Source organism: Uranotaenia lowii, chromosome 2 (genome assembly GCF_029784155.1).
Source record: "Uranotaenia lowii strain MFRU-FL chromosome 2, ASM2978415v1, whole genome shotgun sequence".
NCBI lineage: Eukaryota > Metazoa > Arthropoda > Insecta > Diptera > Culicidae > Uranotaenia > Uranotaenia lowii.
Window position 1 is genome coordinate 223,272,324 of NC_073692.1, and position 27,531 is coordinate 223,299,854.

The following is a 27,531-nucleotide window of genomic DNA, read 5'->3' on the forward strand; positions in this document are numbered from 1 at the left end:
TGCTGAATTGGGTTTCAGAATTAATTGAAAGTTCATACCGCAATCCAGAACACTTCTAGTATAAGGTTGCCTGAATTATTTCAGCATGTATCCGGGCCGGAAAAGTCTGAGCAATTTTATCTAAAACCTGACAAAATCCGGGCATTGATTTTAATCGTATTTTAAGCTTCTAAAATTCTTCCATGCAAACTTGCTAAAAAAATTTCAATTTGGCCGCATAAATAAAAATAAATACAACACATTTTGTTTTGTTGTTAGATTTGGCTAATAAGGCTTGTATCGAAAATAAGTTTTAAACACTTTTTTCTTCATTGTATTGATTTTATCGATGATTCAAGCAAAGAAAAAGTTCTGAAGTGTTTTGAAAAGCTTAATTTTGCAGTTTATAAAGAAATACAAGTAAAAAAGTAAGTATAAAATATTCTCGGACTTTCGACTTGACGCGTTTCATCAGGTTTTGTACAGCTGATTGATCACACTTCTTAGCCGCAGCATTCCAACTTTTTTTGAAAACCGCCATGGTCCTGTTGGCCTTACCATCCTTCTTGAAAACTCTTTTGACGATAGCCCAATATCGTTCTTTGGGGCGAAGCTGGGGGCAGTTTGGTGGGTGATTATCTTTCTCAACGAAATCTACATCGTTATCCTCAAACCATTTAAGAGTGGATTTTTTGGATTGACGCCAAATCCAGCCAAAATAATGGTGGAGTCGTATGTTTCTTATATAGTGGCAGCAACCTTTTCTGCAAAAACTCCTTTTGGTAAATATCGGCATTTATTGCTCCTTTTGTAAAGAAACTCGCCGAGTTCATTCCGCAGGAGCAGATTGCCTGCCACACAAGCACTTTCTGGTCAAATTTTTCCACCTCAATCGACTTCTCGTGGTCACTCACATTTTCCCCAATAGCTGCAGTGTAGAATTGTGGTCCAGGAAGAGAACTGGAATCCTCTTTTACATAAGTTTCATTGTCCATGAGAATGCACGCATCTGGTTTCTGCAAAATCCGATGATACAGCTTCCGGGCTTTGGTTTTGGCTCGTGATTTTTGTTCAGCCGTTTGTATGGACACTTTCTGCTTCTTGTATGTCTTTATCTTTATCTTTATCTTTAGGTCTTCAGGTTGTTCCGCTTCTTGATCGATCCGATGTACCATTGCGATCGATGTCCCAGTTTTTTTTCGCCAAATCCCATAGGGACATCGATCGATTCTGGTTGATGAGGTTGATTATCTTACGATCCAGATTTGGGTCAGATTGTCCTGGTTTTCTGCCTCTTCTTAGCAAATCATCGAACGTATAGTGTTCCCCGAACTTGTGGATGATCGAGATGCCCTTCTCTCGCATCCAAGTGTCCTACACACGAATTTTAACTTCTTTTTTAATTGGCGACATTTTGGGCGAAACGAATGTTTCAAACGTAAACTAAGCGGTGGTTCACTCTTGCCAGATCAAGATGCTACATACAGGTGACAACAAATATGTTTATAGTTAATTTTCGATACACTCCTTAAAGTGAAAAATAAATTTGGGCATCCGGGCCGGACCGGACTTTTCCAAAATCAGGTATGCTTTTTCTAGTCTCAACGAAGAGTTGATCGCAGTTCTTTACTAGTTAGAATATTATGGAGGTTTAAAAAAACAGCGATTGCTTTTGCTAAGCTAAATCGAACAGTCGCTTAAAGCATTTGCTTCGGATGGTATGAATAAAAACATTTTACAGGCGTTTTCTCAAATATGAGCTTTTTCTTTCAGAACAAACTAAAGGGGTTGCGTCCAAATGCGATGCAATTGCTTGGCACATCTATAGGCAATTACTTTGTTTTCTAAGCATGTTAAATAGAAGAAATGTGGAATCATAAATTTGTTTTAAAACGAAACAATTTAAATCAGCTATTTTCAAATGGATACGTACAAAAAAAGCTTAGTACATTTAGAAATGGGACAGTTACGAATGCGTGTATCTCAATACCCATTCCTTTGATCGAAATACTTTTTATGAATGAAATGAAGGTAATTTTATGATAATTCATGAAAAAATTAATAAAAAAAAAATATTTATCGTTTTTTGTGTGAAAAATTTCTACTTAATTCTTGGTATCTCCCATCGGTCAGCGCTCACTTTATTCAGTCATGATAATGATCAGTTTTTCCAGCTTATACTTCGTCTAATCTGTATTATTGGTGGCTGCATTCTCCTCCTTCAATTTCTGCTAGTTTTCGGTCCAATACTTCTCTTTTTAAAGAAACTGAGGGCAACTCAGTGGATAAAGCTGTTTTGAAATTAAAAAAAATTGATTATTTTTGAGCCATTAATAAGCGTTTTTTATAGGAATTTCAGCTGGAAAAATTTGTCATTAACGAAGCAAAACCATCAAGAGATTGAACATAATGTATAATCGGTTAGTATAGATCGTAGCTTGCGAATGGTACATACAAGATTACTCTTTTTTTTTGGCTTCTAAAAACAGCGAAAACCAAAGCTTTCGTTTGAAAAATTGTTGTACTTTTCCACAGGTGCAGAACTTTTGCAAATCATTTTATTTAATATAAAAAAACAAAGTAAATTATATGCTAGCGAACTCGCCACGAGCAGACTTGTTAAAATATTCAAACGCTGGAATATGTTTGAAATAAGGTTTTTTATTTTTAAACTGCGACCCAGAGATGGTTTTTTTTTCATAAATTTTGTCTTCCATCAGAAATCATCTGTCTCATTGCCTCGGTACCGGCTCTACAGCTTACAAGCTCTGAAACTAGCAAAAACTTGTTGTTTGAGGTTTGATTTCAATGACTCTTAACCAGTGCTGCAAATTTTCAGTGTCAGCTTTCAATATTCAATTGAATTTATTGCAGTGTATCGGTCAGTTCAATTCCAACTGGATTCATACGAGAATGAACAGAAAGCTCAATCCCGAAAGCATTCTGCACACTCATTCACCAATCGGAGACATCGATTGTTAGTATACATTCAGGCTCTTTGCAGGTTCATGAGATTAGCAAATCTTCATTTTCAGTTTCAGGCAAACAATGCTGATAGTGATGAAAGCTTCATTTCAATATCATTAAGTTTAGTCGAATGGTGACAAAGTTTGGGCGAATCGATTCGCTAGGCTTGCGGAAGAAACTATGTTTACAACAATCAACGATGAAATTAATTATGAAAAAACCTTTCAAAATTGCGTTTTTATTTGAGTAGTCGGTCACTTGCATGCAATGTCACTTTTTTATATTGAAATTTGTTGAACTTCTCAACATTTTGTTTTTAAATTTTCATCCTAAAACTTGTCAAAACCAATTACGATTGCAGGTTAGTACATGGAATACTTATGGATTTGCTAGTAAAATAATCCGAATGCAATAAAATTGATTAATTCATGAGGTAGTCATTTTATTTATCACAAAGATGATCTGAGCAAAACCAAAAAGAAAAATAGTAAAAAACACTATGTGCAGATAATTCGTCATAAAAATAGACAATATATTTTGTCATTCATGTCATTGTCGCTAAAATACTTCCCTTAAGAAAGTTTTAGTAAATTCTACGTCAGTAAAAAATTTCTAACCTACGAAGCCACCCGTCCCTCATCTGAAAAACCGCTTAGTTATAGCGGTTTACAAATCGTGTTTTCATTTCAAATTCCAATTGCAAAAATGGCAAAAACAAATGTCTACCGAAAGTATCAGCAACTTTTGCTGACACTGATTGAATGCCAAAGCTGCATTCACTGATCGAATACAAAGAGCGAAAATCGCTATCGTAGCAGCCGAGCGAAACAAGTTTGTCCTGGTTCACGAATGAGCTTTCAACTGACTGACAGCTATATCGACAAAGCTTGACGAAAGCATGAGAATGACTGAGCCGATCAGAAGCTTTTGAATTTGTTGACGTCTCGGCTCCATTCATGTCAGCTTGAGCTTTCTACACTGATAGAAATTCAAAGTCATTCTCATTTTGTGCTTTCAGAAAATTGCAGCACTGCTCTTAACTAGGCAACACTTTCGGGTTATCGGAGTAATTTTTTTTTTACATTTGCAATCTACACTTAGTTTATCCCTTATTCAATATTGGAAATGCTGGTATGAGACGTGACTTCCCTGATGACCCTTAACCATAGCTGCCGATTATGTGCTTCACTCCAATGCTTGATTTGAACTTTGTGGATATTTTTAACAGCGTTTGCGTACTTTTCCATAACTCACACACCGTAATTCTTTGAATAATCAACTGTGTTGTTAGCTATCAATTTAAAAATGATGAATTTTGAAGGAAACTGTGAAAAATATTTTTTCCTCTTATTTTGCATCGTATATATCGCAGAAACGCGAAAATTAAAAATTTTGGATAAAAAAATAGGTCTGATAGTATGTACTTTTTACAGGCAGCAAAATGCTGTAAAAATTTGAATCTCCGATTACTAGAAAATAAGCTATTAGCGGAAGAAAGTGTCCGATTTCTAAAAGAACTAAGCTTCAGATCAAATCCTTTTCATGTCCTAAGCTTTGTTTTAAGTAAAGGTGGAATTGTAATTTGAAAAATGTAAGAAAAGGATTAAACGGAAGTTTATAATACTCAACCATTTTAACCCGAATGATTGGAGCAAATACAAACTTGCAAAAAAATGACTGAAATTGCATATACATACAACAAATAATTTTAGCAATCTATTGGTTTTTGAATTTTTCCTATTTAGGTGTTGTTAAAGTTGACCAGCGTTTTTTAATTAAATCAAAGTTCCAAAAGAGATAAACTTTTCAAATTGAATCAAATTTTTTATTCTCAACTTTACATCAGTGCTGTTCAATTGCATTTTTTGTTTTTGTATCTGACTCCGAACTTTTTCAAATATGTAAAGTTATGATTTTCGTCATTCGATAATTTTGTTATTGATTTATTTTTGATTTTTTTTTCAGCATTTTGTAATCATCATTGGTAACGGATACGTATTACGAATTAAAATTGAAATATTTAAAATAGAATATTAAATTATATCATCAAATACTTTCTCATTAAATTTTCTTTCTTCATTTGTTTTATAGTTAAGTTTAGCTCGTGCGTCAAAGTTTTATCAAAATAAATGTAACGCTTTCTAAACTGGTTACAGAATTCAAAACCACTAGCTTATAAATAAGCTCGATTTCGATTGAAAACCGTGTGAAACAGATGAAATTAAGCGTATCTACCATTAGCATTTAATAATTTAATTAAATGTTCACGTTTTTCTATTTTTTAAAAACGAGAAAATATAAAGAAACAGGTACCGAAACTCTGGACCTGAGATAAGTTTTTCTGGTTTTGATCTTAGTTTAAAGTTGAGTCAAAATTTTGACTTCCCGATCACAGACAATGAAATTTGATTAGATATTTATAGTTTTTGGTAATAATAGAACATGTCGTTAGTTCTTCACGAATCTTCATTAAGGAACAAAATAGTGCTATAAAACGGGGTAACATTGATCAACATGAAATTCTTCCACATAATCATCAACAACTAAGTTCAAGCTTTAAATATCTCAAAACTTTTTCGGTGATTAGAAACCAATAAATTGAGTTTCAAATTGGGAAAAACTTGGTTTGTTTTTGAAAATTTCAAATGTTAGTAAAAATGTTATTTAAAAATCTTGAAATATCTATTTTTTTAAAGCTCGCCAAGAAACACCCTGATGAAATCAAAGCGTTTAGAAATAACAAGTTGATTCATGTGCCAAATAAACTTTTTTCCTTGGTAAATGTATTGTTACAACATTTTGATATAAATTTTTGATATTTAAAAAATAGGGACTTTTTCCAAAAGTAAGCCAGTCTAGGCCAAAAGGCTAGAAACCCTATCAAAAGGTAAAGTTTGAAGAAAAAAAATAAAGGGGAGTAGTGCGAGAACCTAAGGAATGGAATGAAGGCAAAATTTATTTTTTTGAAGTTAAAATATCAAAAAATCTAGCCCCTTAATTTATGCCACATCATTGTTCAACTTTCGATTTTAATTGTTGTTCGGCCTTAACACATTAAGGACCGCGAACTTTTTTTTTTATTGCGAAGGAATCTAAACCAAAAAACACCGTCATTTTCACGAAATGGGACATTTCACGAAAAAAGCCTGACATTTTAGAAATTCTTATAAACCAAATTTTTACGACCATTCCTATACATAAGTATATGTTTCTTCGGCTAAAATTGTTAACACTTAGTCGAAAATGTTGTAGTTCAAAGCAAGGTTGTCGAAATCACCATAAAATCTGAAGTTTCACAGAGTTTTGAGGAAATTTTCATCACAGAATCTGTGTCACAAAAAACCAGAACTTTGGGAAACTTCACTGATTTTATACGTATTTTAATTTTTGATGTCAATATACATATTGGATTTCTATGTTTAGTTTGAAAAAAATCGAAAATAAGGATAATTGATTTTGCTCAAATAAAAAGAAAAAATATCCAATTTTCCATAAATTTTAAATCAAACTTAAGGCAATAAAGTCGCAGAAAACCATAACAGACATTTTGGGTAAAATCAAAGAAAGTCAAAATGTTTTTCGCCAAAACACAGAATTTTTATTCGGAAACCTTGGTTCAGAGTGATTTTGAATCCGAAAATTGAACAAAGTATTTATTTTGCTAGGCAGCCGTTTTGATCATCTAGCAAATTTATTTAATTTAACTCGTCCATTCACTCTTCGTTTGATTGAAAATATTTTTTTTCGCTCGGTAGTCCTGTTCTTTTTCATCCGGAATTTGAGTTTTTCCATAAGTTTTGCTTTCAAGGGATTCCGGTAGGATTCCGGAGAAACATCTGGAAACATCAACTTAAAGAATATTTTCTTCAATCAAAACTTTTAACTTCGACAGAATGTGCTCAAAGAACGATTATCAGAACCAGGTTGTTTTGGTGATGCTGAGATAAGTTTGCAAGATTGCCCGGTTTTACCCGGACTTGCCCGGATGTTTGCCACAAAATTAAGAAACAGTTCGGTTCGGCCCGGTTGCCCGTATTTTGTAGAAAAAATTCACTTGATTTCTTAAATTGAACAAAAAAAAACTTAAATTGAGTTATTATGAAACGTTTATTTTTTGAACATGTTTAATCTAAATAATAATGAAGTGTTTTTCGGAAGCCTCATCTACGATTTATATCTGGATGTGTTTTGATGTAAAACAATATTTTCAAGTGTATTCTTTTTTATTTATATTTAATAATTCCGTGGTTTAGACCAAATGTTTATTAAAAGACATACAATGTCTTAGCCGATTTGGGCTTTACAGACTGAATAAATGATGTGGACAACTGAAGATCAACATTTAACACCCATACCAAGATGGGAATCGAACCCATGCCATCAGTGGACCAGCAATTACCGTCTTACCACGCTCACCACTCGACCACAGAGACGTACAAATTTGTTGATATTGGCCGAATTTTGGGTTGAAAATTTCTAATCAGATGCTAGGATTTTGCCCGGTTTTAAAATAAAATTACCCGGGTTCGTCCGGAAAGGATATGTCTGGAAAATTTTCTGGCAACCTTAAATGCAAAGAACTAAACGAGTGATTTAATCTTGTTTTATAAATATAAACTTTGGAAAAAATGCTGCTAATTAAAAAAAAACATTATCCTATTTGAATGATTTTTTGTGTTGACCCAATGAATTTAAATTGAGTTTAAATTAAAGTTTTTCCTGTGTAAGGCAGTGAAACTTCATAAAAGTGTTGCCTATTTAATTTTAACAGCCTTATCGATGAATATCATGTTTTTTAAGTAAGAACATTCCCTGTTTTTAAAATCAAAAATTGATGAAAGAAAATTAGAAAAAAACGACAGGAGTTGAAAATGATCGAGTAGAGATTTTATAAGAGACGTTTTCATCCATCACGGACCAACTATTTTGATGTGGTAGAATTGGAGAAGATTGAGTCTACCACAAAAGATTTTTCAGGAAAAAGCGGAACATTTTAAGAAAAAAACGGGACGGAGGGACATATTCTAAAAGAGCACGACATGTTCCGCTTTTGCGGGACGGATGGCAACGCTAACTTAGAGCTACTTTAATTTTAAATTGGTCCTGTACATAAGTAATCATCCTGAGTTCAGTATATCATTAATAATTTTCAAATTATTTTCATCGTAAAAATATTCTCATAGTTTAATTGCAAATTTCTTTGAGTGATTCTCTAAACATGAATCTTTCTAGAGTTTGGATATGCACACTTTTGATTTGACAGCGTTGTGAAAAGGACTAAAGAGATCAAATTATTCGAGATGCCTACCCGTGAAAAGGTTTAAATAAATCAGATTGAAATTAGGATTTATAGAGGATTTTAACCATCTTGGTCATTCTTCCTCTAGATTCAAATATATTTCTGCAGATGAACTTGTGTAAAATAGTGTAAATAAAATGATTTTGCAAAGATTCTGCTTCTGTGGTAGAAATAAAAGATAATTTTACATGACAGAAAAGTGTTCAATGAGTAAAAAGAGTTTTTATGATAAAGCAAGATTATTTCTCGTAATCAATGATATTTTTCAAATTTTTTCTCATTAAATATCATATTCATAAATTCATTTTGTTCCTAGAACGTTTTTCGATCAAACGAACAAATTATAAAATACACGCGTAACTACCAAGATTCTGAATGATTATAATCTTAAGCATAAGTGTGAGTGGGATGCACTCTATTTACGGCTTGAAGCGCGCTGCATTTTTCACATTTTTTTATAATAAATGAAGAGCTTTTCTGGCTCATTTTTGTAAACTGAGGAATCTCTTATTGCCTTTGCGCAATTTATCTCCTTGACCTGAGATAATGTAATTTTACAAAAAGGTTATCGTCACTGAACAAAGAAACAATTACAATTACAATTATTACCTTTGCGCAATTTGTGGTCTAATCATACTACCTATATTGATTATTGGCTTAACTAAAAAACAAATTTCATCGAAAAATACCGAAACTCACCCAAATGTCTCAAACTGTGATTAATTTTAAAATAGGTACTGGAATAAAATCGATTTACACCTTGAGAAACATGATACAGAATCTAACACCATGGAAAACTCTCGTGAATTTAGTCCAAGGCCGGATTAAGGGGGGGGCAAAAGGGGCAATTGCCCCGGGCCCCCCGGCTCAGGGGGCCCCCCGAGGGAAAAAGTTTTAACATTCAACTTAACATTTAACATGTTAAGACCCCCCTAGAGTTAGCAGTGAAGAAATTCTCCTGCATTTTGCGAGCTAAGAATATCAAAATTCTGGTATTGAATTTCAAAAACACCTCAAATTTTAATTTTGTTTTTATCGAAACATGTCAGTCGGAGTATTCTGTGCAGAACAGGAAAAATTAAGAAAAACATCTTCTCATTTTCATTACATACAAACGTCTAGCTTAATAATAATGTTTATTATTATGTTAACTTTTCAAGTTATGCTTGCTGCACTAAAATAGTAGCTTATTTCGCCAAAACTGACTCACAGTGCTAAGAGAGAATAGAGAAACTTTATGATAAGCATTTCCAAATCTTACTCGGGCAGTATCCGGGTTAATACCGGGTTTTATTATAACTATTCACTTTTCGATCATTATTATTTAAATTTTCGTGGGTTTGTAGATTCTAAACACTTTTTCTTTTCTATTTTTGCAAATGAAATCTTAAAAAAAAACTGTAATTGCTTAAATTGGACCAGTCAACAGTACAGAGTTTTTTTTTATTGAATTTCCATCCCAATTTCTGCCTTGGATTTGAAATTCGTATTGAAACATTTGCGAGGGATGAATGACTTGAAGAAGTTAAAATCCAACCAAATAAAAAAAAAAAAAAGTATTAAAACATTTTCAACTGAGTTAACCAAAATTTTATCATCTACTTCAGTAAATACCTGTACTCAGCATATCATTTTCCAAATGATCATTCTCAAATTATTAAAAAAATTATCTCATAGTTAAGATGCAAATACCATAGAGTGATACTCTTAACATGAATATTTATATGTTCTTATTCTTATATTTTCCAGATGCTGTTGATTGAGATTTTCAAGTCTTGTGTTGTTTCTCTAGTTACTGACGTCCAGTTTCATGGATTTTCTGAATTTTGAGAACTTAGGATCTTTGATTTAGGTAGTGAACTAATTTGGATTCCTTATCTGACTTTTTTAATGATAACTGATTCTGTGTTTGAAGCATTTAATCTCTAATCAGATTTTTTTTTTTCAATCGATCATTTTTGCACTTATACCCCTTTGGCTTTAAGGGCATCGAATGAAACTTTGGTCACATTTAGGATAAAAATTTGATAACAATTTTTTTTATTTGATCATTTTCATAAACATTTCATGAAAACGTTTTTTTGTGTTTCAAAGATATAAAATTGGCCCTGATTGAAACTTCAAATCACTTTTTTTTTAAATTTAATTCATATTTTGTTTCTTAAAACTTTGTTTGAAATTATGATGCAGATTTGAGACACTGAGTTGTGGTTCTTAATCTGATCTGATTTTTAGTCTTGATTTCTTGAACTTGTGGCAACAATTGTCAAATTGCCCTATAATGTATCCGACCAATCATCATCCGACACATCACACGATCGAACGATCGTTACCACACACACACTACCTACACACGACACTCGATCGTTCTTTTATCGTACAGAACACGCTTTGTTCTTGACCGCCATTCTGGTTTCCCATTGTACATATTAGAGAGTAATAAACCGACACTCAAAGAGATCAGTCGACTCTTATTCATCTCCGAAAGGTCCCCCAAAAACTCTTATATCTGTATATCTATGGAATTTGAATTTTATTGTTTTGTTTATTGTTTGAATTTTGTATTCAATGTTTCAAATCTTCATGATACTTCCCAATTGTCATGAGGTAAATATTTCTCGATGAATCACAAACCAGACAATGATGAAATGAATATCATTTAAAATATCTATCCGATCATTTTTCTAAACCTGAGAATTTTAGTTGGTGATAAGGGTATTTAAAAAAAAAGAGAATAAAATTGAGCATTTTGCAGCTCAAATCAGAGCTTTCATTGTTTAAAATTGTCTAAATTCTTCCGCAATGTTTGCACTTAATCAATTAACCATTTTTATTTGTTGGTACCAGGAACTATCTTCTACGCAGACAACATGGTTATTTGAAGACAGTAAACTGTGCTCATATCCAGTTCTTTTACACGTTTAAAATGTTTAAGAAACTCTGGGATATCATTTGAAAAAAATAAATCGAATCATAGGGGCCCCCCGAGTAAAATTGCCCCGGGCCCCGCGATGGCTTAATCCGGCTCTGATTTAGTCAAAAATGGCACCTAAGGTCACAATCAAAGTTGTGCAAAATTTTATAAAACCATTTTATTTAACATACATCTGTTGAAATATATTCTTTTTTATGAAGTTACAGTCTTCGACAAAATTGTTCAGCGGAAAATTTCCTTTAGAAAATTTATAAATTGACATAAAAACCTGTATCAGGCTCGATCCCACAGAAGAAAAAAGAATTGTGTTGATTTTTCAGTACAAAATATTCCATTTTCCCATTATTCCTAGAAAATAATAATACTTACATCTGATACATCACAAGACGTTTCTGAATTTGTGATAAACATATCTAGATACAAGATTTATGTTTTAACCATCGGAACTTTTGTTCCAAATTCAAGACATTTTTTCGTACGGGAAAAGTGCAAGTTAACAAATCTTAGAAACATTTTTTCGGAAAAGCATAATTTACTCTCTGTTTTCGAGAAAGTTGATCCTTGCTTGAATATCTGCATTTTGACATTCAAAATACTATTTTCTAGATTTCACAGACAAAAATATCTAAAAATGTTTTATCAATTTATAATTATTTCTTCTGAATATCAAAACCACCAACTGCTTTCTAAATTGGAAACGAAATTTCGGGTTTTTTTCTTTATGAACTTATTCAATATCTACCATTTTCTTCGTTGGGTGAAATACTTAGATATAGCTAAATTGCTTATAAATTTGTGCTTAAATTGCATCATTTAGTTGTTTGTTTGTTTTATTGATTTTTAAAGAGACTTTTAATTTATAATTCATTCACCTCTTTGTATCATTTAGTTAAAAAGTATATTAAAATAAAAAAAATACTTTAAAATTTCTTTTCAAATCTTTGAACATAAACAATAAATTGTTTATTGTTCTCTTTTCACATATAGTATCTAAATCATAGCTAAAATAATTCATGTTTTCAAAAATTAAAATAAAAAACAAACTTTCCACATTTGCATTTCATCTCGCCATCACGTGCTCTTCTATATGAAAATCCGTCCCAAACAGAACCACCAAAACGAAATTTCGTTGCTTCGTTTGCTCAATTGCTTATTCAAATATTTATTAAAGTGAACTCTTCCACACCGGCTTTGAGCTGCATATAGGAGTAGTGCGATAACAAAAGAGTGCAACAATCTAATCAAGCCTCGTTATCACTGGTTCATCTTTTTTTCCTCGTCTCCTTCTCTCTGTCTCCCTTACTCGTAGCCACAAAGCCGGCTGTAGTGCATAGAATGAAAGGAAGGATGACGGAGGACGAATGAATGGCTCGGAAAGCTCAGTGATGGCATACACGTGTCCGTAAATCAACCGCTCGCTGTCCCAGTTCGTCTCTCCGAAAACATGTTATGCACAATGGTGCATCTAATGTTTGTCCCGAACTGGAAGTGAATGAACGAACTTTATTTGATGGCTTTCCGGGAAAGGTTTAACCTTGGTTATCTTATAAATGAGGAAATGAATTTGATTTAAGAAAAAATCAAAAGAAAACTATTTTTACGTTGAAGCCATTATTAGTTTGTTGAGTAGTTATCATAATTTTGATGAATCTGAACAAAAAATCTATGGAAATCTCTCTTCCCTTTCCCCGCTCAGCCAGGAAATCAATCGATCCCAGCGGCAAAATAAAACGTTACTTAATTCCTTAAATTCCATATTCCAGTAAGTCTGCAAAATACCTTATTTCAGGGTAAGTTCAAACTTGATTACTTGATGCTTGAGTGAAAACCCGTGCTGGTGATTGCCGGAAGCTCAATTTTATATATGTACATAGTGAGCCACGTCAATTTCGGGTATTTCTACAGAAATCCTTTTGCTGTCAGCCAGAGCGCAGATGGTCAAATGATGCCCACACCGGCTGAGCTGAAGGCAATAAACGAAGCCGATAGAGAAACGAGAGGTGTCTCGAATCCAACAACTTTGTATTTCAAATTCATTCAATTTCTCTTGAAAACAAATTACTTTTTCAAAATTCACTGGTAAAATTCGACTTGTGCGCCCTAGAGTTTAACCACTCGCCGCAGACGGTCGAGGAACGCATCGTATGAGGCCCGCAGGTGTTCTTATGGTATTTTATCCCAGGCTGCCACGAGATGTCGCTTCAGGACCTCAACACCTTCATGTTTCTTAGAGCAAACTTCGGCCTCCAACATACTCCAAACAGCGAAGTCCATAGGGTTCAGGTCTGGTGAACTCGCCGGCCACTCGGAGTTCGAATTGAACCCTGGAAAATGTTGCGCAATCCAAAGTTGGTTTTTCTTAGCTTTGTGAGGCGGCGCCGAGTCCTGTTGGAAAACCCAATCCCTGGAACCAAAATGTCGACGTGCCTACGGTTCGACGACATTCTGTAGAACTAGTTCCCGATATGTATTTTGGTTGATCTTCACTCCTTCAGAGTCAAAAACCAGCGGAGTCCGGCTATCAAGGGTGATTCCGGCCCAAACCATCACCGATGCTGGTTTTTGTCGCCGAGTGGGCGTCTTCAAGTCGGCATGGCTTTCTGTCTGGCAACCAAACTCTGTCGTTGTGCTCATTAACGAACTGCTGTACGGTGAAGAGTTTCTCGTCGGTAAACACGATATTCTTCAAGGTAAGGTCTTGAACCTTTTGGATCTTGTAGGGCTTGGTCTGAAGTTTATCTTTCAGGATCTGACGGTCCGATATGTAGAGATCCTCTGCCAATTTAGTGGCACTACGGCGAGGATTTCTCTTAAGGCGCTTCTTGACAATCTTCGCCATGGCAAGTGTAACCCCAGTAGGTCGGCATACCCCACCATACCGTTTTTTGGCACTTCCGGTCTCCAGGCTGGTAAACGGTGGATAATGTGCAACACGAGACCCCATAGTGGTCATATCACCTCTTATTCACAACTCCTATCTCTACCTCCCCGCGGTGCCGGCTGGGGTGCGAGTAACCTAAGCGGAGATCGGGTACCCAACCCCGGTGGATGCTTTGGTCGCATGCAGACTGAGAAGGTGGACGCACGCGTCTGTTCCCCAGGTCAGAGGCGGCGTGCAACAACAACCGAGCGTCTGTTCTCCAGGTCAGGAGCGGCTCAAACAGCGTCTGTCTTGCAGCAAGCGGCTGAATTTATGAAATGCGGCTCCCGCCAGCTAAGTCCAAGATGGCAGCCCCATCGCGGGATAGGGACTTTAGGCTAACAACCTACTGCTCCTGAAATCTTTTATTGTTACAGAAACTGAGAGAAGAAATAACCGAATTGGAACTTTGGCAACGACTTTTAGCATGAAAACACGGACTAGAATTGGAACTTGGAATGTTTTGACCCTTGCCCAGCCAGGAAAGCTGGCTCAACTTGCTAGAGAAGCTAGCCGCCTCAAGCTAGAGATATTGGGACTGAGCGAAGTCCGTTGGCCTAACACTGGAGAACACAAGACACAGTCCGGGCAAGTACTGCTTTACTCTGGCATACGAGGAGAACATGCTACTCGGGAACGAGGAGTTGGTTTCCTGTTAAGCCCGCAGGCCCATGCGGCCCTCATAAGATGGGAACCGATAAACGAAAGAATAATCGTAGCCAGATTCAGAACACGGGTTAGAAACCTTACAATGGTCCAGTGTTATGCGCCAACTGACGTTGCCGATTTGCAGGAGAAAGAGCAGTTTTACAGTCAATTGAACAGCGTGGTTGAGAGAATTCCGAAGGGTGACATTCAAATCCACTTAGGCGACTTCAACGCAAAGATTGGCTCCGATAATCAGGACTTTGAGCGCATCATGGGGCGCCATGGCCTAGGACAGATGAGCAAAAACGGAGAGCTGTTTGTAGAATTTTGTGGCAACAACAACATGGTGATCGGTGGATCGCTCTTCCCCCATCGACCAGCACATAAGGTCACTTGGGTATCCCGAGATGGCCGAACAGAAAATCAAATTGACCACATCTGCATCAGCCGAAAATGGAGAAAGAGCCTTCTTGATGTCCGCAACAAACGAAGCGCAGACATTGCATCTGACCATCACCTCGTCCTTGGCGAGATACGACTGAGAGTTGCGCGTGTCCAACGGCGCGAGGAGAAAGTCGGGTGTCGATACGACGTCCGCCGGTTGGAGAATCCAGAGGTGAAAAGGGCATACGTTGAACAGCTAGAATCCCGAGCCTCGGAGCTGCCGACAGACGGAACAGTCGAAGAACAGTGGTGTGGAATCAAGAATGCCTTTATCACGACGAGCCATGGTACTCTCGGTAAAGTTTGTGGAAGACGAAGTGAATGGATGTCGGATGAAACCTGGAGGATGATCGATGATCGGAGAAAGGCGAAAGTCGGAATTGAGCAGGCATGTACCAGGTCAGCCAAAGCAGCCGCCCGCTTACGATATGCGGAGCTGGAAAAGGCAGTTAAACGAGCTTGTAGACGAGACAAGAGAGCCTGGACAAACTCCCTAGCCGAAGAGGGAGAAAGAGCCGCCGCCATTGGAGATATCCGATTATTATATGATATTTCTCGCCGCCTTAGTGGTGCAAGGACTAATGCAAAAATGCCGCTGAAAAACCGAGCAGGTCAGCTGCTGACAGATCGAACAGATCAGCTCAAGCGTTGGACTGAGCATTTTGATCAACTTTTCCGAGTTACAAATAGCAATGGCCAACAGAACCCGCAGCTCGAGGCGCCCACAGTAAGTCGCATTAATGGCGTCAACTCGGAAGCGCCCTCGCTGGCTGAAATAGAAGCGGCAATCAAGGACATGAAATCCAACAAAGCGCCTGGAATCGATTGCATTCCTGCTGAAATGCTCAAAGCCGACCCTGCCTTGTCAGCACAAATGTTGCACCGTCTATTCGCTGACATTTGGGATACTGCAACATTTCCGGCCGACTGGATGCAGGGTATCCTCGTAAAGGTCCCAAAGAAAGGAGACCTAACAGAGTGCGGTAACTGGCGTGGCATAACTTTGATCTGTACAACCCTCAAAGTACTCTGCAAAGTGATCCTGAACAGAATCCAGGAGAAAATCGACGCTACACTCCGACGGCAACAAGCTGGATTCCGATCCGGACGATCATGTGTGGACCACATCACAACGCTACGAATCATACTGGAACAAATCAACGAATTCCAGGACTCTCTTCTGCTGGTGTTCGTTGATTTCGAAAAAGCATTTGACCGACTGAACCACGAAAACATCTGGGCTGCTCTTAGACGACGAGGGGTCCCAGAGAAACTAGTCCATCTCATCGAAGCACAGTACGAGGCATTTTCGTGCAAGGTCTTGCACGACGGTGTCTTGTCCGAACCAATCCCGGTAACTGCTGGAGTGAGACAAGGATGTATTTTGTCACCGCTGCTTTTTCTCATCGTAATGGATGAGATCTTGACTGGATCGATTGACTGTAGACCAAACCGAGGATTGCCGTGGAATCCTTCAACCATGGAGCAACTGAACGACCTTGACCTGGCAGACGATATTGTTTTGCTCGCCCAAACACAACAAGACATGCAGAGCAAACTCGACGACCTCACCGAAAGCTCCAAGGCAGCAGGTCTCAAAATCAATGTCGGAAAGACCAAGTCGATGGAAATCAATACAGAAAATCGTTCCAATTTCGTGGTAGCTGGACAACAGGTTGAGACAGTGGAGTGCTTCCAGTATCTTGGTAGCCAGATTACGCCTGATGGTGGGACCAAGAAGGACATCGAGACCCGGATCAGAAAAGCCCGATTTGCGTTTGCGAGTCTCCGAAACATCTGGCGGTCACGCCAGATCTCTCTACGAACTAAGATCCGAATCTTCAACTCAAACGTCAAATCCGTATTGCTGTACGGGTGCGAAACTTGGTGCACATATGCGGTGACGACGCAAAAACTGCAAGTTTTTGTGAATCGCTGCCTGCGGAACATCGTCCGCGCTTGGTGGCCTGGCAACTGGATCTCAAACGTTGAACTTCATCGCCGGTGTCATCAAAAGGCGCTAGAAATCGAGATTCGGGAACGTAAGTGGAGATGGATTGGGCACACGCTGCGAAGAGATGAAAACGAGATTTGCAGAGAGGCGCTTGACTGGAATCCAGATGGGCATTGAAGAAGAGGCAGGCCCAAAAGCTCGTGGCGGCGAAGTCTAGCCGCTGAAATCCGCACAGTTGACGAGAACCTCGGCTGGCAGCAAGTGAAGACGCTGGCTCCGGATCGCCAGCAGTGGAGATCTTTTATCTCAGCCCTATGCGCCGGTCAATCGGCGCTGGACCCTTAGCTAGGTAGGGTCTCCAGGTATCTTTTAACTGTACTGTGTACAAAACTTCTGCACACACTTATATCGGACAGCTCACCAACTATGTCCATCTGCCGTTTGCCAGCTAGGAACAAGGAAACCACAGCGCAACGTTTCTGTTCGAGATCCATTTTTCTTGATAACACCTGATTACAAAAGTAACACTTACATCCAATGATAGCTAAGACTTAATGTAAACAAAGCGACGAGGGGTCGTTCAATACTGTTTTGTGTGCAACGAAATAATTTGTGTTGAAGTAATGAAGCAGTTCAATTACCAGACCCGGTAGATATGGAGCAATCGACAGAACATGTTATCTTTGTCTGCCCCACGTTCATTTCTAGGCGTCAACAACTTTGAACGCTGAAATGTTGTGAGTGAAATGTGTCGCCACGAACAGTCGTGTCGTGCTATAGTCGACGAAATCTCGCAAATTATGCGCGATCTAATACGAATCAGGAAAGATGATGAACAGAGGAAGCGGGATAGTCAATCAAACTTGACAAGCTAATGGAAGGTCTTGGGCCTCGTATGACACCACAATTCCAAAGCAACGCGATCCTAGGGGGCAGTATACCTGTAATCTGGATTCATACGTCTGGTGGGACTTAAAAGGTCTCACGTACTCAGTTACGACTTTTCCTGCAGCAAAAGGAAGCGAAGATACCATGCGTGACGGGATTCTAGCTTGGTTTTTTCTCAGTTGGCCGTGCCTTAGTGGTTTGAAATCCTACGGGAGTGGATGCTGTGACGGGCGCCAGTAGCCTTGAAAGCGTTGCCTAACTGGCACATGTCTTGGGGTTTTCTGTACCAGTCTGAAGTTGGCGAAAGAAGAAAAGGAGAAAGAGGAAAAGGAGAAAAGCCAAAAATGAGAAAAAGGAAAACGAATGTAAAAGGATGTATATGTGCATGAGCTTGATGTTGCATCATAGGGTGAAACCAAGGGGGTACATCTCTGCCGTGTTACGCCGAAGTGACGCATAAACCATTTTTGTTTTAAGAAAATAAAAACGATTTTTCCCTTTTCCTCTTTATTCATTAAAATGCGTGCGTTGGATCTTCCAAAATTGTGTTCGAGTGAGGAAGAAAATTTGTGTGATGCTATCGAAGAAACTTCTTAAGGTATATATTTCTTTGTACACTTAAATCAATTTCTGATTTTTTTTGTTTGCGAGTTTGTTTGATTGACCCCAATTGCCTTCTTAGGTCTAGTTTTAGCCTTAAGATCTAGAGAACTGAAATTCGGTATGTATAAGTGCAAATTAGTACCGAGAATGAAGAAAAATGTTGATAGATTTGTAGATGACTCATTGTGTTATATATTGGATCAGGGCCGTAGGAAGAACCGACTCATGACAAATTTTTACCTATGATTTTCTGCCCAAAAACGCGCGAAAAAAAATTAAAACAAATTATGTTTGTAGTGTTACATATATGAATATTCATTTTTAAGTACTCATTAATAGTATTCGCATTAAATCATAACTTTAGAAAAGTGGTCCTTAGCCTAAACAGTCAGCTGAATTTTTTAATGCACCTTGAAAACAAGATATGGTATTTTCTTTCATCGATGGTTAAATTTTTGATTTGTTTAAGAGTCTGATATATCAAAGTTATTGGATTTGAGCATAGATGAGTTCTTTATAAGCCTTCAATTTAAAAAAAAACTTATTCTTTATTCCAATAAAACAAGCCCAATCTTGCAAACTCTTTTGCAAATTCTAAGATTCTAACTTTAGATGAAAATTTAAAAAAAAACAGTAAGAGATTAAAATTTTTTGGGTCAATTTGGGTCATGATGCAAATTTGAACTAAATTTATGATTTTGATTCGGAATTTGGCTTTGAAAACACTGCAATATTTGAAATGTTTTACAAAACTCCGAGAAAATACAGAATTTTGAGAAAAATTTTTTGGGTGAATATCAGGTTTCTTTAACAGAAAATATTTTTCATAAAGAATCAATTCTATAATGAAAATCTTGTGGATGATTTTTCCTTATTGTAATTTCAATATTTTGCTTAAAACAAAATGAGAACATTAACTCAAATTCTACTTTATATTTGTGATTTTCAGCTGAATTGTGTGTCCAACTAATTCTGAGAAGTATTTGAAATCTGGTAACTGAATTGACAAGCTTATTTATGTTCTTTTGAATTCCTCAACAATTCTATATTGATTGAAAAACTCATTCACAAGCTATACCTGTTGTAAAATTTCAATCTGAATTCTGATCCTGAATTCTGAACCTGGATTCGAAAATTGAACTTTGAATCTGTTTTCGAATTTCTATACGATTTTTTAAATGTATAAAAATACTTTTTCCGTTTCTTAATTCCAGATCATAATTTATTAAGGCAAGTTTGGAGCCATCATTAATTAATCTATTATTTAAATTCTGTAGTGATGGTTTAATCTTATTTCAATATTTCATATTATTTATTTTTAATCTATTTTGTGAATCTGAATTTAAATGGGAATTTCAAATGTTGAATCCGAGATTTCCATTTTGGATCGTCACTTAGAAGATTTAAATGTTTGAATTTTTTGTTAGAATAAAGTTTAAGAACTTCGAATTTCAATATAAAGCAAAATTATTCTTTTTGTCATACTCGGAAAACTTTTTTCAAAATATTAAAAATGCATATGATATTCGAAAAACATGATTAAAATTTCATATGAAATGCAAAACCGAATTTGAACCAGGATTTCAAAGCAGCTTTTCATTCCTAATTTCTAATGATTATTGAACTGAAAAAAAAAACAAGAATCCAAAACTTGATACAGAACCAGAAATTCGAAAAAATGGTGAAATTCAATTTTGGTTATGAGAATATGGAACCAGAACCTTCTAAATTGGTTTAATTTTAAATTTCATATTCAGACCTGAATTTCAATGATAAGGTTGCCAGATAGTCCGATTAACCGAATTCGCCCGGATATTTATAAAAAATTAAGGAAAAAGTTCGGTTCAATCTGGTTTCCTGGATTTCATAGGAAAAGCCCGGATTTTGCCGGGTTTATTCTCATCCTCATTTTTAAATCAAACTTTAAAAAACAAATTCTGTAGTAAATTTCAAAAAATTATCATGAAATGTTTGAGCAAGTTATTTTCGATTGATTTTATTGAGGATTTTTTCTTTTTTTTAAATAAAACAGTCCAGATTTGTCTATTTATTCTATGAAGAAGTGAGAAAATTTTGTAGCAGCAGCAGAATTTTGAACTTGGGATGGGTTTTTGAGGTTTTGGCATTAGTTTTTTATCTAGATTTTTCTTTTTGAATAACTTTGATCTATTATTATAATTTGATTATGAATTTTAAATTTTGAGGGTAGAGTAGAATACCTCGCTTGCTTTTTTGGACCCTCATGGGGGGTGGGGGTTTAACCCTCAAAACCCCCCGTTCCTACGGCCATGTATTGGATTATGATGTAAGTTAACATATGTGAGTTAGGCGGGATAAACAATTGATTTCAGGTATCAAATCTTGGATCAAGGGTCGCAAATGAATCGTTCATATTAACTGTTAACAATATTGACATGAGTTAGTGAGGGAGACGAAAATTTGCACATAAAAATTTCAGGAGAAGCTAAATCGAATAATGGCCAAAACTGGCCGAAATCAAAGAGTTGAAATTCATCAGAGGATCGTTTTCGTTTCATTATAAATCTTATTTTAAAGGAGATTGGATGCGATTTTCATTATGCACGGTGAAACAACTCAAGGAAGTATCGCGCCCGGACTTTGACCTTTAATCTGTGCTTCACTTTAGAAATGAAAACAGAGGAATAGAGATAAAAAAAAAAACGATTTTTATAAAACTTTGTCCTCTTATGCCAGAAAATAAGAAAGATTTGTGGGAAAAGCTGAAGGAGTTTTAATTTATAATTATGGTTTTTTTTTTTAATGTTTTTTTTTACTAAATTTATATTTGAATTTTCAAAGCTTCTTCTAATTTTTGAAACTGAAATTCTTCTCGTTAATAAAATGTGCACAGGTTAAAAATAAACAATACTACACAAACAAATTTATTTGTATTAAAAACAACGTAAAATCTTAGTTTTTGCCGCCAACTACACGCTTTGAAACTTTCGTTTTATCTCATCTGAAAATCTTACTAACTATATGCCTTCTCCTTTATACATATATCTATCTTTTTCTCTTGACATTTATGTTGCTTAAAGGTACTTAATACTATCCAAATAAATTTCGCTGGTAACCGTGATGATGGAGACGCTACTGTAGTGAATAGAAGAAATAAATATTAGATATAAAATAAACGAAAAAGAAATATGAATCTGATTTGTAGAATAGAAACAAAGTGATAATTAATATCAGTGAAAAAAAAAATAGAACGAACACCAGTAAAAAAAATGAGTTATGAGAGACAGAGAAAAAAAATGACAGCTTGAAAAAGTGTGTATGTAAGAATAGAGAGAAAAAGAGAAAGATTGAATGGTCATGAAATTCAGTTTTAACTAGATTGCTTTAGAGAACGGATGTATATTCCGGAGATGCGTCGGAAAAAAGGTTGTGAATTAGTCGAAGGTTATGCAGCGAGAGCACCGGTTACTACAGCTACGTCCAAGAGTTTGTCACAAATCATATCACTTTGATTGAATTTAGTATATTTATAGTTGATTGCATAAGATCTATCAGCAGTTAATAGTTAAATCTGTTATATTTATAGTAAAAAAGTTGCCAGAATTTTACACAATCCTGCCTGTTTTCTCTGAAAACTGACTGAAATTGACAACCAAAATTAGGGCAACATCCGGAATAATTTGGTCAAAACCCAGGAAATACTCAACAAAAATGTAAATAAAAACATGGAATTTTTTTTTTGTCATCATTACTTAACAGCAGAATTCAAAAGGTATTTTAGACTTTCGAAAAACCTTTCAGATTATTGCTCGAAAAAATTCGTCTTGGACGCAAAAATTAAAAAAAAATTACAACACAATTAGTTTTTTTTCGTTTGATTTGGAAAATTTGGCTAATAACTCCAGCAAAACCCCGGGTTTTTTCAACGAAATCCGGGGCTGGACCGGACTTTTCCAAATATTGTATGAAATATCTGGGCAAACCCGGATCAAACTGGGCAATCCGGAAACTTTAATTTATAGTTGAATGCATGAATTCAATCTTACAATAGGAGTTGAATCCATAATATTGATAATTGAATCAATCATACCATTATAGTTATATCTATTATATTTATAGTTGATTACATAAGGCCAATCAGCAGTTTAGAGTTGAATCTATTATATCTATAGTTGAATGTGAAAACATCAACAGTTAAATGTGAGAGGACAACCAGAAATGTATAGTTAAATCTATTATATTTATAGTTAAATATCTGATTAATGATTCATGAAATTGGCTTTAAATACTTGGAGTTTAATTTATATTAATCAACTATTAGCTGACGTGATAGACTCTTTTCTACCGTAGAATGAATGATAAATTTTTATGTTGAGCTTTTTGTTTGCCCACCCTTTTTCTTATCTATGAACAACTTTGTGGCATAAATTATACTGTTGAATTCTTTTATACAGTAACGTAACCTTTGAAATCCTTCGAACAAAGCTTGGAACAATCCCAGTAATTAGAAAGTTTGTTAATGCTGGTCCGGAATAGAATCTTATATTGATAATTCTTCCTACAAGGAAGTTCATTGTGGGTGTGGAGTAGAGTCTGATTTGTGGGTGTATATTGTTGAGTACAGTCCCTACATCTTTTTTTGATTTTTCTGTGTGTTGTGCTTGAGAAAGATGTAAAAATTAAAATAGCTCTGGAAAAGTGTTGAAGCTTTTGGAATATTCTCTTACACAGTTTCTTGAACATAGTTAAGTAGGCTAGACGGATAAATAGATAGTGACTTATAGTTACGAACAAATAGGGAACTCCTCTGAAAGTTCTGTTCAAAACAATGAATATTCCATTAATCTTGAGAAACTGTCATTTGCTAACATGATCTTGCACAGTTGATAATTTGATTTGAAACTTAGGCATGTTCCAATTTGAAATTTTTTTAGAAACAAAAAACTGGATAAATATTTCGTGAGGTTTAACGATGATTGTCTGATCGGTCAATGACCAATCATAAATACCCAAATATACATAGAATGACTTGATAAAAAAACATACCTTCTTTAAAAGGATTGAACAAAAAAAAAAGGCTAACGAATCGGATGGACCAGAGCTTGAGACTGATTAAGAGTTTCGTACCTGCAGCAAACACTGCTTGCTGCACCAACAAGGACATTCCTGAACTTTAATAAGCGACCGTCTGTGTTAGGTTTTTTTTTGTCATCGTTTTCTTTTTTCTTTGGTTTGAATAATGAATGCACCTTACCAAATGATTTGGACAAGTCTGGAAAGTAAATTTATTCGCGGCAAAAAAATCTCGCTCGTGCAGCTACAGTTATATGGAAATTATTCGCTTGAACGGGTAAAGTTCTTTAGAAACTTATTTTTGTTTGGAATGTACCTGTGGTGTCTAGATCCTTACAATGGAAAAAGAAGGGCTTCAATGCAAAAAATATGGTCAATACTGTAGCGCCTCGATGGATGACCGCCATTCGAGCCGTGTGCACAGGGGCAGGTTTTAACCAGGATTGTGGTTTTATGCCTTCCCTCCCCTGGTTGTGGTGCGACTCTTTTGGGGTCATAAATTTGCAACAGCAGGACCTATTGGTGCCAACTGGAATGCCAAAAGTAGCAGATAAAATTATCATTTACCAGCGAGCGAGCTCTTACGCACCGAGAGTGGACTCTGTTTGTCTGAAGGGCGGCCAGTCGAAATCGAAAGGGAATTCCTGGAACCGTTTATTTTTGGATTACAATCAGGACTGGTATTTCGGGCAATTTTATTCGCATCAGATGAGCTTTAAATTTTGACTTACAGAATTTACAATCTTCAGAAAACGCCTCTTCAAGCAATCCTGGATGCAATTTGAATTTTTTACAAGAGACGATTAATTTATACTTTGGAAATATTTCTTCCTTCACTAAATTGAAGTGAAAACGCCATTCGATTTCGAGAAATTCTAAACAACGGTACTATAAACGATTGAGTATTGCACTGCCACAAATAGAATAATTTAGTATACACAATTTAGACTTCATAGATTTCTAATCTTTGGAGCATCTTTCAACTTGAATCTTTGATCGGTTATTTGCCATGTTAATTGCAATGTACAGTGGAACCTCATTTATCCGAGCCACAATTTTTTTTTGCAAAATCTATGTAAAGTTGTATTTAATCATCGTGATATATTGTTATGCTTTTTTTTGATGAGTTTAAATTCTAAACTTGCGATAACATCGATTATGTACCAGAACAAAGTCCATGTTTTTACCGAACTATGCGCCTGGATGATGTGCAATACAAGAGAAAAATGAAAGAGTATGTCAATGTACAGTGGAACTACTGATCATACTGACAGGACACTTAGAACAAAAATTCGATTATTTTCTGGTTAATTTTTTTCATAAAATTTAGCAGGTTCGCAATACCGAAGGTAGGTAGCAAACCAACCATTTTTCCGGTGCAAATGCCCTGTAGGAATAATGTACAGTTTTAGCACGATTAATCGTCTGAATTGCTTTTTTCGAAAATTGGTTGGCTCTTTCTAACTGGGATAGCATTTCTTCAAATCAATCGATTCGCACTCTGGAATCGACATTGCGTTCTGTTGGAAAAATTATCCAACAAACGAAATCGAGTGTCCAGTCAGTATGGTCAGTGGTGTAACCATGCTTATCCAAGGTAGTTGGAGGAAGGACCACCTGGAATAAGTGAAGCCTCGGATCACACGAACAAAAATTGTTTAACCCTATCCTTTTGCGCAAGCTTAGACTTCAAACATGTCGGAAATCATCGAAAAAAGCAAAACATCATATCGCGGTAAAAAAACATAACTTTACATGACTATTGTATAAAAATGGTGGCTCGGATAACGCGAATCCTCGTATAAACGGGGTTTTACTATTCATTAATATTTCTGCCATTTAAAATGAACCCAGATTTAATTATAGATTATTATATTTGTGCACAGATCAGACGATTCTGAGAAAAAAAAACTAACGCCAGTCTCTACTGATAAGACAATAATTACGCCTCGTTCCATCATCTATGTAGAACTTAAAGGTAAGTTCAATGAACGTTAAATGTAACGCCGCTGCTGGATGCTTAATGAAGCGCAAAACTAAATGTTTATTTGCGGGTTATCGAGGAGAATTTTGTTTTTACTTAGTGTATCAACAATATTAGTCGAATCAACGACAGTAAAATATCACGATGCTTTTCAGTGTCAAAAAAAACATGCAGTTTGGCTGGAAACAATGTACATTTTTTTTTACATTTGCTTCTGAAAATTTAAAAAGGGATACAGGAATTCAGCACTGTGTTCAAAAATGTTGCTTGATTGAAAAAAAGTGATGAAAATATTCAGGTATATCTCAAAATAAATGTTTTGAAAATGTATGTAGATACTGCATTTTTCATTTTACAGAAGTAATAAGTTTAAGATATGTTTATGATCTAAAAAATTGTTATTAAGGTAGGTTGATTTTTGTTAAACTATCTCTGTTAGCAATTAAAAAAGCCGTGAGTGACTGCTCCTCAAAAAAGTCAACACAATGAGTTTTTCAAAATGTAATATATCATGTAATATCTATGAAAAAATGTAAATGAAAAGAACAAAGTTGAAAAACTCCTTTTTTCAAGTGACTTTTCTAGCAAGCTGACGTTTTCTTGTCTCTTACGCCAAGACCTCTGTTTTGGGATAAACGCATTTGAAGTTTGAGAAAATATAATCAATTGCCTATTTTGCTGTATCTAATCATTTTCCTGACCAGGGTTGGCATAATTCAACGTCATTAGTCAAATGGTCCGTCAAACTCATTTGACTGTTCCTTAACGACCAGTCACTTCGTTTGCCAGTCATTCATTCCCCAGTCATTCGAAGTCATTCAAACGACCGATAACGCAAAAGAAACGCATTTATTATTATTGTTACTCCTGCCAGCAAGCCGAAGACGAAAAAGAAACGCATTTATTATTATTGTTGCTCCTGCCAGCTAGCCCGTTTTCAGTTTTTTATTGCTATTGTTGCTCTCTGCCAGCAAGTCGTTCAATTAGTTGTACCTGCCGGCGGCAGGCTGCCGCCAGCAGCCGATCGAAGTGTGAAAAGCTGTGTCAGTCACTCTCAGGAGAAATTTGACCATGTGTAGGGGCTTCGCCAGTCGCATGACGGAGAAATGTTGATTGTTGTCGTGCTTTATCCGTCATGCGAGTAGTGAGGCTCCGTCAATTGAGTAAGGTGCCGGTCGTTTGATGAAAAAAAGCTAGTCGGGTTAAGCGTGACAGGCGAAATTTACCAACCCTGTTCCTGACTACCCAGTGAACATTTTGGTCTGTATATTTTTTGTTGTTTCTGAGATATACACACTTTTGTACAACCTGAAAAAGTTGTGTAGAATTTTCTATATGAGCCTGTACGTACCAAAAACGGAGGCAATATACGGACCAAATTTTGCTCAACTTGAAAATATAAAACTTTGTATTGCGTTTTCAACAATTTGATAGCAACTTTGCTTTGCACAAAATCTTATGATGTACAACTTACAACTTTCTATTGCCTGTCTTACAATTTGATTACAATTTCCTTTTGCAGGTAGCTTGAGGTTTGTACAACTTTCTTCACCATTTAACACAATTTATTTTTACTGTATCCCAAAGCAATTATATTTTTTCCTTATTACGATTTTACTATGAATCGCCGTGAGCATAAATACAATAGAATTTAATGTTTACTGCGAATAAAATGGAACCATATAACAATTTTATGTGTCTCTTTTCTCTCAGTCTCGAATTCACAACGTTCCGATCCCTGTCCTTCGATACTTCCTCGGCGCCATTTCATGTTGATACAAACAAGCAAATTTGTGCATGTACAGTTGAGAGTTCCGTTTAAAAATCAGTTGATCGTATAAAATACCACTGATTGCAT

General features: G+C 35.9%; 1 protein-coding gene across 1 annotated transcript in view; it reads left to right on the forward strand.

Annotated features, from left to right (window-relative positions):
• LOC129745981 (facilitated trehalose transporter Tret1-like) overlaps window positions 1–27,531 on the forward strand; it is a 173,831-nt gene that overhangs the window by 1,050 nt on the left and 145,250 nt on the right. The window lies entirely within an intron of this gene.